The 15,039-nt window shown below is 42.7% G+C and overlaps 1 protein-coding gene across 1 annotated transcript in view; it reads right to left on the bottom strand.

Moving 5' to 3' along the window:
• Positions 1 to 15,039, bottom strand: part of LOC144672030 (NACHT, LRR and PYD domains-containing protein 3-like) — a 977,887-nt gene that overhangs the window by 304,252 nt on the left and 658,596 nt on the right. The window lies entirely within an intron of this gene.

Genomic DNA, 15,039 nt, shown 5'->3' with positions numbered 1-15,039 from the left:
AATTCCTGGATTTTGACCCAGTGACAGTGAAGGAACGGCAAAATATTTCCAACTCAGAATGGTGAGTGACTTGGAGAGGAACTTGCAGGAGGTGGCGTTCCCACTGATCTGCTGTACTTGTCCTTCTAGATGGTAGATGTCGTGGGTTTGCACGGTGCTGCTGAAGGGTAGTTGGTGAATTCCTGCAATGCATCTTGTAGATGATGCAGGCTGCTGCTGTTGCGCATTGGTTGTGGAAGAAGTGAATGTTTTGATTGGGATGAAAATCAAGCGGGCTGCTTTGTCCTGGATGGTGTCCAGCCTCTTGAGTGTTGCGGGAGCTACACGCATACAGGTAAATGGGAGTATGCCATCACACTTCTGTCTTATGCATTACAGATGGGTAACAGACTTTGCACAGTCAGGAGGTGAGTTGCTCGTCACATAATTCCTAGCCTTAGACATGCTCTTGTTAACACAGTATTGATGTGGCTCGTCCAGTTCAGTTTCTGGTTAGTGGTAGCACACAGGATGTTGATAGTGGGTGATTCAGCGATGGTAATGCCATTTAACATCAAAAGGCGTTGGTTGAATTCTCTCCTGTTGGAGATCGTCATTGCCTGGCACTTATGTGATGCGAATGGCACTTGCCACTTGCCAGCACAAGCCTGGTTATTGTCTAGGTACTGTTGCATTTGGACACGGACTGCTTCAATATCTGAGGATTCGTGAATGGTGCTGATCATTACACAATCATCAGCGAACATCCCCACTTCTAACCTTAGGATGGAAGGAAGGTCATTGATGAAGCAGTTGAAGATGGTTAGGCCAAGGGCACTATCCTGAGGAAAACCTACAGTGATGCCCTGGAGCTGAGATGGCTGACATCCAACAACCATCTTTCCTTGTGCTAGGTGTGACCCCAACTAGCCTAGAACTCTCCGTCTGATTGCCATTAACTCCAGTTTTGCCAGGCTGCATGAAGCCACGTGTTGTTTAAAACATGGCATTGATGTCAGGGGCAGTCACTCTCATCTCACCTTGGGAGCTCATATATTCTGTCCATGTTTGAACCAAGGCTGTAATGAGTTCAGGAGCTGTGGGGTCCTGGGGGTACCCAAACGGGGCATCAGTGAGCCGGTCATTGCTAAGCAAGTGTCGCTTGATAGCACTGTTGATGACACTTCCACTACTTTACTGGTGATCGAGAGTAGACTGATGGGGCGGTAATTGGATGAGTTGGATTGGTCCTGCATGCTATGTACAGGACATTTCTGGGCAATATTTCACATATCCAGGCAAATGGCAGTGTTGTAGCTAGACTGGAACACTGTGGCTTGGGGCGCAGCAAGTTCTGGAGTACGAGCATTCAATATTGTTGCCGGGTTATTCTTTGGGCCCGTAACCTTTGCAGTAACCAGTGCCTTCAGCCGTTTCTTGATATCACGTGGAGTGATTCAAATTGGCTGAAGACTGGCATCACTGATGCTGGAGACCTCCGAAGGAGGCTGAGATGGATCATCCACTAGAAATTTCTGGCTGAAGATTGTGGCGAATGCTACAGCCTTGTCTTTTGCACTGATGTGCTGGGCTCCTCCAGCATTGGTGATTGGGATATTTGTGGAGACATCCCTTCCAGTGAATAGTTTAATTGTTCACCACTATTCATTTCTGGCTGTGACAGGGCTGCAGAGTTTAGATCTGATCCGTTGGTTGTGGGATCGATTACCTCTGTGTATCACTTGCTGCTTATGCTATTTGGCACAGAATTTATACAATGTTATAGCTTCACCAGGTTGACACCTCATTTTTAGGGATGCATGGCGCTGCTCTTGGCATGCCTTCCTGCATGTTAATCGAACCAGGGTTGATGCCCTGAGCCGATGGTAATGATAGGGCGGGGTATATTGCAGGCCACGAGGTTACATATTGTGTTCGGGTAAAATTTTGTTGCTGCACGGAGCCTCATGGATGCCCAGCCTTGAGTTGCTAGATCTGTTCAAAAGCTCTTCCATTTAGCATGATGGTAGTGCCACAAAACACAATGAAGTGTATCATAAATGTGAAGCTTCATCTGCACAATGACTGTGCCACTCCTAAAGATACCATCATGTTCAAATACATTGAGCGGCAGGTAGGTTGGTGATGATGAGGTAATTATGTTTTCCCCCTTGTTTCCCTCATCACTAGCCACAGACCCAGTCCAGCATTTATTTCATTTGGCACTCTGACAGTTCGGTCAGTCGTGATGCTACCGAACCACTGTTGCTGATAGATATTGAAGTACCCAACCCTGTGTACTTTCTGCGCCCTTGCCACCTTCGGTGCTTCCTCAAAGTGGTGTACAACCTGGAGGAGCAATGATTGATCAGCTGAGTGTGTGAGGGTTGGGGGTTGGCGGCACGTGGTAATCAGCAGGAGGTTCCCTTGCTCATGATTGACTTGATGCCATGAAACTTCATTGGGTCCAGAGTCGATGTTGAGCACACCCAGGGGAAATGCTTCCCGATTGTACAGCACGGTGCCGCCAACTTTGCTAGGCCTTCCCTGTCAGTGGGCAGGATATATCAAAGAATGGTGATGGTGGTGTGTGGGACATTATCGACTAGTTACGATAACGTGAGGATGGCTATGTCAGGATGTTGTATGACTATAGCTCCCCCAATGTTGGTTCTAGCCCCCAGAAGCTAGTAAGGACGGCTTTGCAGGGTGGACAGCTCAGAGATTTCCATTGTCGTTTCCGTAGCCTTTGTCGATTGAATGATGCCAGTTGGTCCGTCCGGTTTCAGTGCTTTTTTGTGAGTTATAAAGACTTATTTGTGTGTGGCCGGCTAGAACATTTCAAAGGAAATTTTAAGCGTCAACCACATTACTGTGGGTCTGGACGCACACGTAGGCCCGATCAGGTAAGGACGAGAGATAGGGACATTAAAGAACTAGATGGGCGTTTACTATAATAGACAATGGTTTCATCATCAGGCCTTAGTTCCAGGTTTTTAGTGAATTGAAATTCCACCAACTTCCGTGGAGGAATTGGAACCCCAGGGCGTATCCTGGGTTACTAATCCAGCGATAATACCACTATGCCATCACCTCCAGACGCACAATGCTGGGTGGGGGCACCATAATATCGAGACAGAGGAGAATCAAAAGCAAAGATTCTGGAAGAAAGCGGACAGGAGAAAATTAAAGGGACTGACTTAAATTGAGGGAGCCTGAAAAATGCAGACTAATGCAAACATTGTGGGAATGAAGGGTGGGGTTGTGGGGTGCTTAAGGTAGGCAGCAAATTGAGGGGGTTATTGAGGAGTTGTATTTCAAAAAATCAGGTGCGCACCCCAAATATTGAGTGCAGAGCAAAATTGAGAGGATGGCTAAAAATTGCAATGCATCTAAAAATAAATGAAGGTGGCACGCTGAAAATGAATGGGGGCACCCCAAAACTGTGGGGGCATCATAAATTGTCAGAAAAATATGTTGGAATTAAATTGAGCAAGCCTGAAAAATGCTGCATATATTGAGCGTGCCCAAGGGTGGGTGAGGTAATGGGATCACTAGGTTGGAGGGGGGGAGGCAAAATTGAGGGCGGGGCCAAATTGGAGGACAGGTCAAAATCAAAAGGATGGCGAAAATTGGGGTGAATCCCTGTACATTGGTGGTCACCCAAAAATAGAGGAACGGCAGTACTGAGGAAGAGCTCTCCAAAATTGAGGAGGATTCCCTTCACTGAGTCTGGGAATATGGAAAAATTGAGGCGAGGGAATTTGTAAACACGAAAAATAGGTCAGTAAACAATTGAAGGCGTGGGGGTGCAATTTAATTGAGGGAGCAAGAAAAATGTGGATGGCCACATAAAATGGGGGCTTCAAGTTGGGGGGCAGAGAGGGAAGGCTACAGAATTTAGTGAGGCGCGCTAAATTGGTGGTGGGGGTGTGGTTGGTGGATGTTTAGGAGGGGATCTCCAAAATTGATGCGGCACACCAAATATTGAAGGAGTAGGAATATTGAGGGAGTAGTCCAAAATTATTGTGCACACTAAAAGATATATTGACAGGGGCCACCCATAAATTGAGGCAAGGGATAAATTGTGATGAAAAGAAAAGTCAGGAGAAAGTTCAGAAAAAAGAGTCATAAAAAGACTGATAAAGTCAGACAGAAAAAAAATCGCGAATAGATGCCGGAAAATAAACGCAAGAGAGTCAATGCAAAGTTGGACCATACAGTCGGAAAAAAAGACAGAAAATAAAGAAGTGGGAAAAAAAAGTAAGAATTAGGAATCAGAAAAACGAGCCAGAAAACTTATAACTCCCCAAATATAGACACTTTTCTTTATGTATCATACATTTATTTTGCAATTGAAGGCGAGGAATCTTGTTTCCACCTTGAGACTGCTTTCTGCAGAAAAAAAAAGTTCCAGGAAAGAAGAACCACAAGGAAAGAGTCAGAAGAAAATATCAGAATGAAAATCTCAGATAGAAATCTCAGAAAAGTCAGTTAAAACTGTCATCGTTGGACGGTTTGCAGCCGTTGTTGGACCTTCACCAGTTCTTCTGCTGTATCAGTTGACGTGTTTATAATCTGTTGGAGGGACTGTACTGTTTGATGTTCTATTGGATTAAACATTTACCAGTTTGAGCTGCTTTATTAGATTGAGATTTGGAAGCATTTTGTTTTGTTGATTTTTTTTCAGAAATTTATTCGAATTCTGAAACGAATAGTCAAAACAAAACGCACTTTCAGCACTTTATAGAATGCCCACGTTGAAAGAGGGCAGCTACATTTCAGGGTGCAATGAAGCAGCACTGGAGAGACACCCGAATATTTGGAATTTAATTATGGAATAGTCACAGCCAAGTGAAGGACATCACTGAAAAAATATGAGAGGGAAATGATGTGGTGTTTGAGGTGACAGCGCCATTGGTGGGAGAATACAGCTTCTAACTTTATTATTCAAACAATGTGATCCTTATTGTCGAGTCTTTGGAACGTGGCAGCTCAATCTCAGAAGTTAGCATGTTCCATCATCGAACTCGATGTCGTATTCTGTCTCTTGATTGTTCAAAAAAAATTGAACGATGTTGCAATCTCAATATCCGCAGAGGTGGTCGCACACGGCATAAATTAAAGGTTTTGTGAATGAGTTTAATGCAGAGATTGTCTGCAGCACGAAGGGACACATTACTCCACTCTGAAAATGCATCGTCTAATTCAAATGGCTAATAAAATAAATTACCTGACACTGGCATTATTCGTGTTCCCGGTAACTGTCAACAAACATTTAACTTGTGGTAATGTGTGTGTGAGCTTGTCTTTGGTTATACACTGTGACTGATAATTTTACACCCTGATCTAGTGGTCACCGCAAAAAAGGCACCTGATCAGACATATAATTCGCTTAAGTCAAATGTCCTGAATTTTGTGCAGTTTTGCTTCATTTCTTTAAAAGCTAACAGGCTTCCGTTTGTAACTTACAGAATTTCTGAATTATTAAGTTATTGAATTTAGTGGAATATTGTGTAATGTTGAACCAGACCTCAGTGAAGTCATGATCTCTGAAGGAAGGTATTAGTGGAAGACGGAAAAAAATGACACTGGGTTTGGGTCACTAATCAGAGCTGAATACCTGACCCCGGGGAGATATTATTATCGGGAGTATCTGTCATTTTGGAATTGTCCTGAAATTTGGGTCAGCAACCAGAATGAAATAAGTTAGTTTTGTTTTGAAACCGTCCTTTTTTGGCGAGTGACCTCTCCATTCCATGGAGCCTCTGTGTTTTATCAATGTAATAGATTGAAAACAGGAAGAGTTTTTCTGTCCATTGAACGTGGTTGGTAATGAGTGCCTTGTCCCTCGATATTTATCTGTTTTTCATTGAACTACTTGGGCAGAAACAGGCTTCTTCGAGTTAGTGACATTTGACAGCATCGGTACAGTATTCCAGTCCTCTTTGTGTTTTCTCCCTCTCACTTCCATTCGTCTCCAAATGAACTCCATTGTTTTGGTTGGATCTTTGATCTTTTTGTCAACGCATATTGCTACTTTAATTGATTCTTGAATCGGTTACCCTGAACCCCTGAACCACTGAAACTCGACCCGATTGGGACATGTAATTTCCAACGAGCATTTGGGACCCTTTTGGACCTTTCTATCAAAATGCTGCACCTGACCCTCAGCTATGTTGAAATGAATTTCCCATTGAAATGACCACTGTGCAGGTTTATTAATTATCATTAATGTGCTCAGGTATTTTGTTCTATTCACCCTTTATATTCAATGTTCTCTCAGTTTGGGTTTGTCTGTAATTTTGAAATTATTTTTTCTGCTCCCGATCCTATAACGTTTATGTAAATGGTGAAAGGTAGCGATCCCAGCGCTGTTCCTTGTGGAACACCATTTCCCAACTTTCAACAGTCTCAGTAAACCCCTTTAGCCCGTGTACCCTGTTTTCTGATTTTGTACCCAGCTTGCTGTCCATTCTGCTACATGTCCCCTAACCCCACTTGCTCTAACATTACTCGTGATTCTGTGCTATTGTAACTTAACGAAGGCCTTGAGAAAATAAAAGTAGATGCTTCCCATCTATTGTACTAATCTGATCGTCAATTTCTGATGACAAATCAAGTAATCAAATGAAGTTAGTCAAGTATGACCTTGCTTTTGGAATATATGCTGACTACTCTTTCTTATGTTGTGTGATTCTAGATGCGTTTCTATTATATTTTTGATTCCCTTATTTTTCCCGCCACTGACATTGTGCTGACTGGTGTTTAGTTCTTTCGACTTGGTCTATGTTCTGTTTTAAATACATGAATTATATTAGCTGCATTCGCGTCCTCTAATCATGCTCTATGGCATATATAATAATATTCCTGCTGCCACCCCCTGTTTCCTTTTCAGTACGTATCCATGCATTCCATCCAACCCGAAGGTTTTACATTCTCTTTCATCACCTTATGAAAAATCAGCCTTAAACATGTTGAAGTTTCTGGGTTGAATTTATTCACTGCCGATTGGCTGATTATTTCCTCAAATCACAGAACTCCCTCCCTTCTTCAGGTTCTGAATCCTCATTCACTTCCTCATTCTGTCCCGGCTGTCCCACAACCGGAGTGATTTCCTCTGTCCTGAGTTTGGAACTATGCTCTGGAAGTCGAGTTCGTTCTGCAACAAATCCGAGTTCTCCTTAAACGCAAAGTGGACGATATTTTTCCTAAGAGGCATAATGAGGCAATTTTCGTGCCAGTTCCCCTCCACCATCTTCTTCTGGAAAATTCCAATGATCCCATTTATAATTGAATCGTTCAGTTTCATACACTCTCCATTCCAGTTGGAACTCCTCTGTCCCTCAATATTCATGTTCTAGGAATGAAAGCAGTCGCACGTTCATCAACACGATTTCTGGGTAGGGGAGCAATTGCAATGTGTAGGTGTGTCTTCCTCGGGTTCAAACATATGAATATTAAACTCAAATTGTATCACTGAGGGATCTCTATGTGTTCTGGCTATGCTGCCGTTGTGTAGGGTGCATGGACCATTTTTTGTCGCTACTCTTCTGAGATTCCTGAGTATTTTGATAACTGTGTTGTTGCCATTTCCTTCCTTAGATTTCAGCTCAAAAAATCATTAACGTTTCTCCTAATTTCAACAATTGTTCTCTTGGCAGACTACATCTCTGGCATTTCCCTTCCCTTTCTTTCCTCGCATTCTCTACCTCCATTTCATAGAATGGGTTGTTCACCAATATCAACGATAATGTTACCGATTCCCAAAGCTCCCTTGATTGTACCTCCTCCCTCCCTACTTCATGGAAATACTCTGTTACAATATCTCCCAGTATCCCCACCTGCGTTCCATCTTTTCTGACGACGCTACTTTCCACAACAGTGCGAATGAAATTATTTAATTATTCGTCAGCTTATAGGGCCATCTACTGAGCCTCTGAACCCTGAGAACGTTCTGGACTGGGAAGGGTCCGAACCTGGGAGGTTCTGAACCTGGTGAGAGTCCGCCCCTGATGAAGGAACGAATCCAGGGAAGATCCAAACCTGCTGAAAGCCAAAGAGCGTCTGAACGCGGGATGTGTCCGAATCTGTGGCTGGTCCAAACCTGGGCAGGGTCTGAACCTTGGCTGCGTTCAAATCTGGTGCGTTCGTCCCTGGTGAGGGTTCGAAACAAGGGAGCATCTGAAAGTGAACAGGTTCAGAAACTAGGGAGAGTCCCAACTTGTTCAGTATCTGAACCTCGTGAGCTTCCGAACCAGGGGCGTGTCCGATCCTGGTAAAGGCCTGGAACGGGGGAGGATCCGGAACTGATAAGTTTCTGAACCCGGGGAGGGTCTGAACCTGATGATGGAAAAATCGGATGAGCACATGTCGCGTAGATGAGGAGTTGACAGCATGGTTACAGGATAATTTATTCGAAGTGCACGTTCTGGTGCCAACCAGACAGCAGGCTATACTGGTATTGCGTAATGAGGTAGGATTAATTGATAACCTCAGTGTGAAGACACCCCTAGGTATCAGCGATGATAATATGATTGAATTTTAAATTCATTTTGAGGGACAAACAAGTGGATCCAGCACTAATATTTTAAGCTTAAATAAGGTTATTTATGAGGACATGAAAGCGGAACAAACTAAAGTGAACTGTCAAATAAGGTTCAGGTAAAGGTCAATAGAGGCTAAGTGGTAGTCATTTAAAGGGATATTTCAGAATGCACAGAATATATACATTCCAATGAAAAAGTAAACTTCTAAGGGGAGGGTCCACCATCTGTGGTGAACTAAAAAAAAGTTAAATGCAGTATCAAACTTAAGAACAAAACAAATAAATACGCAACGACGTATGGCAGGTCAAAAAATTGGAAAGAATACAATGAACTGCAAGTGATGACAAACAAAATATGGAGCGAAAAGTTAAACTATTTGGGAGAACGAGCTAGTAATATAAAAACGGATAGTAAGAGTTTCTATAGCTATTGAAATAAGAAGAATGATCAAAATGAGCTTTGGTCCTATAGAAGGGCAAATGAAAACTGGGCAATTGAAAATGAAAAGTAGGGAGATGGCAGATGAATTAACCAGACAATTTGCTTATGTCTTCACTAGAGAAGGCACAATTAACATACTGGAAATAGGTGTAAATCAGGAGAAGGAAGTGATCCTGAAGTGACCATCAGGAAATGATTTCATAAACATTATGTCAGTGTAGGTTTAATTGGTAATAACTTTGTTAGCGATGGTTAATTTAACAGTTTTAGAGTTTGACATTTTCTACTTTTGCCTCGTCCTTACCTCTCCACTCCTTCTTTCAGTTCTCTGAATCCGGCTTATTGACTTCTAAAATCTCCCGATCTGCAATCCGTCCCTTCCCCCTCCACCCATCCCGCACACCCCCCCCCACCCCCCCACCACCCCACCCCCTCACAAACACCCCCCCCCCGCCCCCCCCAAACTCACTGCATTATTTCCACAGGCGAAGCCCCACTGTTCACTGTCCATGACTTGTCCCTCATTATGCTCCACTCTCAGACTCATCGTATAGTACAACACAAGTGCACTCCGGATCACGGAGACAATGAGCAATGCCACCGAAAGTCATTCAATACATTGAGCCGAAGTCATGAGTGAGATGTCCAATGAGAATATTTACCTAATTTAAGAAAATGGATTGTGAGGGCAATTTGATGTGGAGCGAGGTTGAAAACATATAGATTGCAAATTGCTGTCCTTCAAGCCATATGTCTGATATCAAGTAACATTACAATCAGTGGAACAGAATATTGGCAGGAGTGGCATAATAGGCATCTGATAGCAGTCTGCTTGCATTCAGTCTTCGGGAATATCCACATTCACCAATAAGTTATGAAATTGGATTTTAGACTGATAAGGAGATTTACACAAATTCATTTTATTTCAGAAATGTGATCACTACATATGGGCGAGTGTAGCAGGGGCTGGATGCGGCAATGGCCGGCTCACGTCCGTTTGAATGGGCCCGGGATTGCTGCCAGCTGTCTCTACTTCACAAATTTAACCAGCGCCAAATGGGATGTTCCAGTTTTAGATGGGGTGTGAATGGCGGGATGTTATCCTTCACTGGGTCCCTTAAAGAATGTCAGGTCCTCATGGAGTCAATGGGAGATGTTGGAAAAAAAACTATTTGATATGGAGGCAGCTGTAGCTCTGAGGGAAAGTGCGTTACTCCCTGGAAAAGGATCCATGGAAAGCTAAAGTAGTAAGAGACAATAAAAACTAAAATAAAACTAAAACGAATTTTGAAATGATGAGAGGCCCCGGTAAATAGGAAAGAAACAAAAAAGAATGAAGGGTGACAAAACACGTAAGCAGAACTAAAATAGGTAGAATAAAAAGAAGCGGCGGGGATATTAACATCAAGATAGGAACACTTCCACAATTACTTTATGGTAAATATCAGTCAGACACAAAAGCAAAATATTGCGGATCATCCGCTCTATAGAATGTCAAATCATGTTGAATCAAAGATAGATGCTGAAAAAACATTTTGACACGAAGGCACTTGTAAACCCGAGGTAAAATGTGCAACTCCCCAGAAAAACATCCATGCAATACTAAACGGGAAACATGCAACGTGAACTAAATTAAACTGAAAGAAGAAATGCTGGAAATACTGGACAGTGCAGACAACATCTGTTGACAATGAAACAGGTGCGAAATTACAGAGTGTCTGTTGAATTTTAAATTTGCAATTAACCTCTGCTGGGATTGGAAGGATAATAAGTTATACGAGAGATAACTGGCTTCGCAACCATGTAGAGCATGTATCACTTCCAAGTTGCTCAGCAATGAAGTACAAACAATGCGTTTGAGTAATTTTGTTTCAGACTAATTTGTAACACATTAGGAGGGTAGGTTGTTAGGGTGGTAATTAGTGAGGAGAATAGTCACAAACCTTAGGAGGATATCAATGAGCTGGTCAGGTGGGCAGAGCAGTAACAAATGGAATTCAAGCCGGAAAAGTGTAAATTAATACACTTGGAGAGGGCTAACAAGGCACGGCATTATACTGTGAATGGTCGGACCCTGCAAAGCACTGAAGGTCAGAGGTACCTTGATGTGCATATCCACAGATTCCTGAATGTAGCAGGGCAGGTAGAAAATGGGGTTAAAATGGCCTATGGAATACGTGCCTTTATTAGACGAGGCGTAGAATACAAGAGCAGGGAGGTTATACTGGAGCTGGTTAAAACACTGGTTAATCCACAACTGCGTCCATTCCTGGTCATCCACATTATAGGAGGGAAGCGATTTCACTAGAGAGGGTGGAAAGGAGATTTACCAGGATGCCTCCTGGGCTGGAGGGTCTGAGCTCTGTGGAAAGGTTGGACAGGCTGAGGTTGTTTAACTTGGAGCATCGAAGATTGAGAGGGGATCTGAGAGATATTTATACGAATATGAGGAACAAAGATAGGTTGGATAGGAAGCCACTTTTCCCATTAATAGAGGGGTCAATGACCAGGGGTGAAAGATTTTAGGTAAGAGCCGTAAGGCTAAGAGGGGAGTTGAGGAGAAATTCTTTCACCCAGAAGGTAGTGGAAGTACGGAACTCACTTCCTGAAAGGGCGAGTGTCAGAAACTCTCGCACTATTTCAGAAGAATTTAGATATTCACTTGCGTTGCCTTAGCCTCCAAGGCTATGGGCCAAGTGCTGGGAAATGGGATTAGTGTAGTCAGATCTTTGTTGACACTATGGGCCGAATGGCCTTCTTATGTGCTGTGAACGTGTATCAGTATTCCAGTAGAACTTATCACACTTAGAGCTGCTGGGAATCTAGAAATAATTTCTAAAAATAATCAAGGACGCCGAAATTTCGAGAAAAAATTCTTTATTTTTTGCAAACCGATTAAAGATATCCATCTCTTCTGTTCTCTTGAATAAGTCAACATTCTTTGCTGTTTTGAACTGTCATTTCACTGGGACTAAGCCGTTTGACCCAAAAGGCTGCACTTGGACTAGGTCTGGAGCCATGGGCCCTCAGAATAAATGCCTGATGCTCTACCGACACGGCTCTCCGGGCTGTACTGAACGTGTTTCCCATCGCTGCCTTCACTGTCTAACAAGAGTCTTCACAGTGTTTATATTTTTTCCATTTCCTTCTTTGGTATTTCACTGCCTGCAGCGCATTTCCCCCACAGACAGACCGGCAGCCTCCCTTTGGCTTCATTTCGCAAATCTTCTCACTTGCATCAACTATTCGCTCCGAACCAGTGGCGTGGGACGTGACAATTGTTGTTATCCTGGCCTGTGCACTGGACCTTCAAAGCTTTGAAGGGTGTATTTATTTCACGGAGCTATTAAGTTGCAGAAATTGAAAACGGAAGCTCCAAAGGCACAGAGACGGATTTCACGAGTGGGTAAACCATTTATTATGGTGTTTGTTTGGGGAAAGTGTGATACCAATACCTTGAAAGCAATACAGCTCATTCGGAGTAACGTTTAAATTGTGTGAATCATTAAGTGTAGGGATGTAAATGGATCTACCAGCCCGAGACCAGAATTAAAATGATCCACCATTTAACCCTCCCCACTCTTTCTTGCATAACGTGCAGTAACATAAACCGGTCAATCTCCTCCCTTGGTCTGCTAAACCTGTAATAAATCAAAGTGCTTCCTTAAGTAAACACCTCTAAATGTAATATTGGTCCTTTCGGGCTTCTTAATATCGGTACGTAAACGCAAATGTTTTTTGCGGACATTGTTACGTTGATGTAACCTTCATAACATCTGCCTCCATGTTATTTCTTACTGGGTTTAACAGGTTTAGTTTCGTCACGTTCCTATCTTTGCCCCTTCATGTTACATTCGGACTGTTGCTATGCAGCCATTCTCAACCCCATCTGGACATATCTTTTCATTCTTTACCATAACCATTACAACTCTCGATAGATGTTGCTTCAAGAAACATTTTCTCTCCCTCCACCATCACAGACATTCGCCGTTGTACATCCTGCCCTTTCCTGCTCACCACGTTTTTAAAACTTGGTATATTGATATATTTCTTCATTTCTGATGATGTCATCGACCTGCACAGTTCACTTTGATGCCTCCACAGGTGGCCCCTGACCGGCTGAGTATTCCCAGGATTATTTTTTAATATTCCCAGCAATCACGCTGCATTGTTTTACTGTCTGAAAGTTTGGTGGAATGAGATTCAATCTGAATTTAAGGGAACTAATTTACAGGGTGACGTGGGAAGCTTGATTGAGGAACAAAATTGACAGCTCTTCCCAAGAACCGGCGCAGAGTCGACGGGCCGAAAGGCCTCCTTCTGAACTGCAGGATTTGATGAATCGCGGCTTTAATTTCTGCGTTGGCCGGGAGATTAGAAAATGGCTGAAGACGTGAAGGTGATGACCGAATGGTTCCAGGTAATTGTCTGATGTTTTGTGCCGAACATGTAATACATGTAAGAGGATTTCAAGCAGAACATAGGTCTATAAATTACTACTATATTAACTCCTAAAACCCCTAATTAACCTCGCTTCCACTTACACTCCCGTTAAGGAAACAGTAAAAACCAAATATATTTAAACAGATCCCAGCATGTCGACACAATACCTGGGCAGAAGTAATCAAAGTGGCTATTCCAAGCTTCAGTCTGTGCAGACAACAGGCTTGATGCACAAATACTGAAGGCTGTTTGCACTTCCAGTCAACCTTAGAATGTGTTCCCTGCCATCGTTTTCCTTTATACATGTTTGTCCTTTTTATTGTAAGCCCCATTGTGCCCACATGTCTTTGAAACTTTACCTTTCTCATAATATGAATCATATTGCTAATCATAGTGCTAATGTTATCAGGAACCTTTGCAAAAAAATAAACATGCTGATTGCTTGCCTTCTCCCGCTAGGTGCAACATCCAACCATCTCTTTGAAATTCAAACTGCTGTGATTTATCTAAAACTGCAAATTCTGCTCACCTCACATTCTAAGACTTCAGCCATGTTTTCCCATTTAGCATTTCAAACCGAGCTTCATTTCATGAGTCAAAACCTGTCTCCAATTCAATTCAATCCCACACACACTCATAGAAACTAATCAAATCCCACTATGTCCTACTTTTACAATAAATCACAATAATGTTATGAGAATTATTGTACCTTTGTGACATCTGGAATTCCCTCCCTTAAGCTATGTCCCCCTTTACCTCTCTCTTCTTCTTTCAAACACTCGTTCAAATCTACCCATTTGGCCAGACAGTTCGTCATTTTCCCAAATATCTCCTTGTGAAACTTCGTTTTAAATGTTGATATATAACGCTCCTTTCAAGCACATTGACACGGGGAGGGGTGGGGTGTTTGTGAAATGCAACAGATACATAGAAGATTCTGCTCTGTTGTTCAGTTGAGCGGACTTCAAAATTAAATTGTGCGGATCCGTTAAAAGTTAATATATGCCTCCGGTCAGAGCTTGGGTTGTGGAATATTGATGAGGGTCACTGCTGAATCAGGGATGACGAGTTTTATCTGACGTTGGCTCCCATTTTTAGCAGCAGATACCACCGGCTATCCACGTTCATTATGCCGGTCCTCCACCATCGATTTGTAATTTGGTAATTTCCATGAGGTGACCAGGACTGCACACAGTACTCAAATTGTGGCCTTACTAATGATTGATAAAGTTCCACCATAACCTCCCTGCTAGTATGTGTTATGCCTCGTCTATTAAACGAAATGATTCTACTTGAATTCTTAAACACCTCATCGGCCTTTCATGTAACATTCGGGAATCTGTGGAGATTCGCTCCAATGTCCATCACTTCCTCTAAACCTCCCAATACTCTCTTCATTAATTGTGTATTCCCTTAAACCTGTTTGAGCTCCCCAGCTGCATTACATCGCTCTCCCCCGGATTGAATTCCATTTGTACTTTTCTGACCATCTAACCTGTCAATTGATATCTCTTTGCTATCAAACCTCCTTACGATCAAATATAGCCACCTTTCTCGTTGTCTAAAAACTTCATGAAGATTCCCCCTATATATATTTCCAAATAGTTAATATGTGCCATGAAAAGCA

The sequence above is a fragment of the Cetorhinus maximus genome, chromosome 35, assembly GCF_964194155.1.
Source record: "Cetorhinus maximus chromosome 35, sCetMax3.hap1.1, whole genome shotgun sequence".
Taxonomy (NCBI): domain Eukaryota; kingdom Metazoa; phylum Chordata; class Chondrichthyes; order Lamniformes; family Cetorhinidae; genus Cetorhinus; species Cetorhinus maximus.
This window is presented reverse-complemented; position numbering and strand designations above follow the sequence as displayed.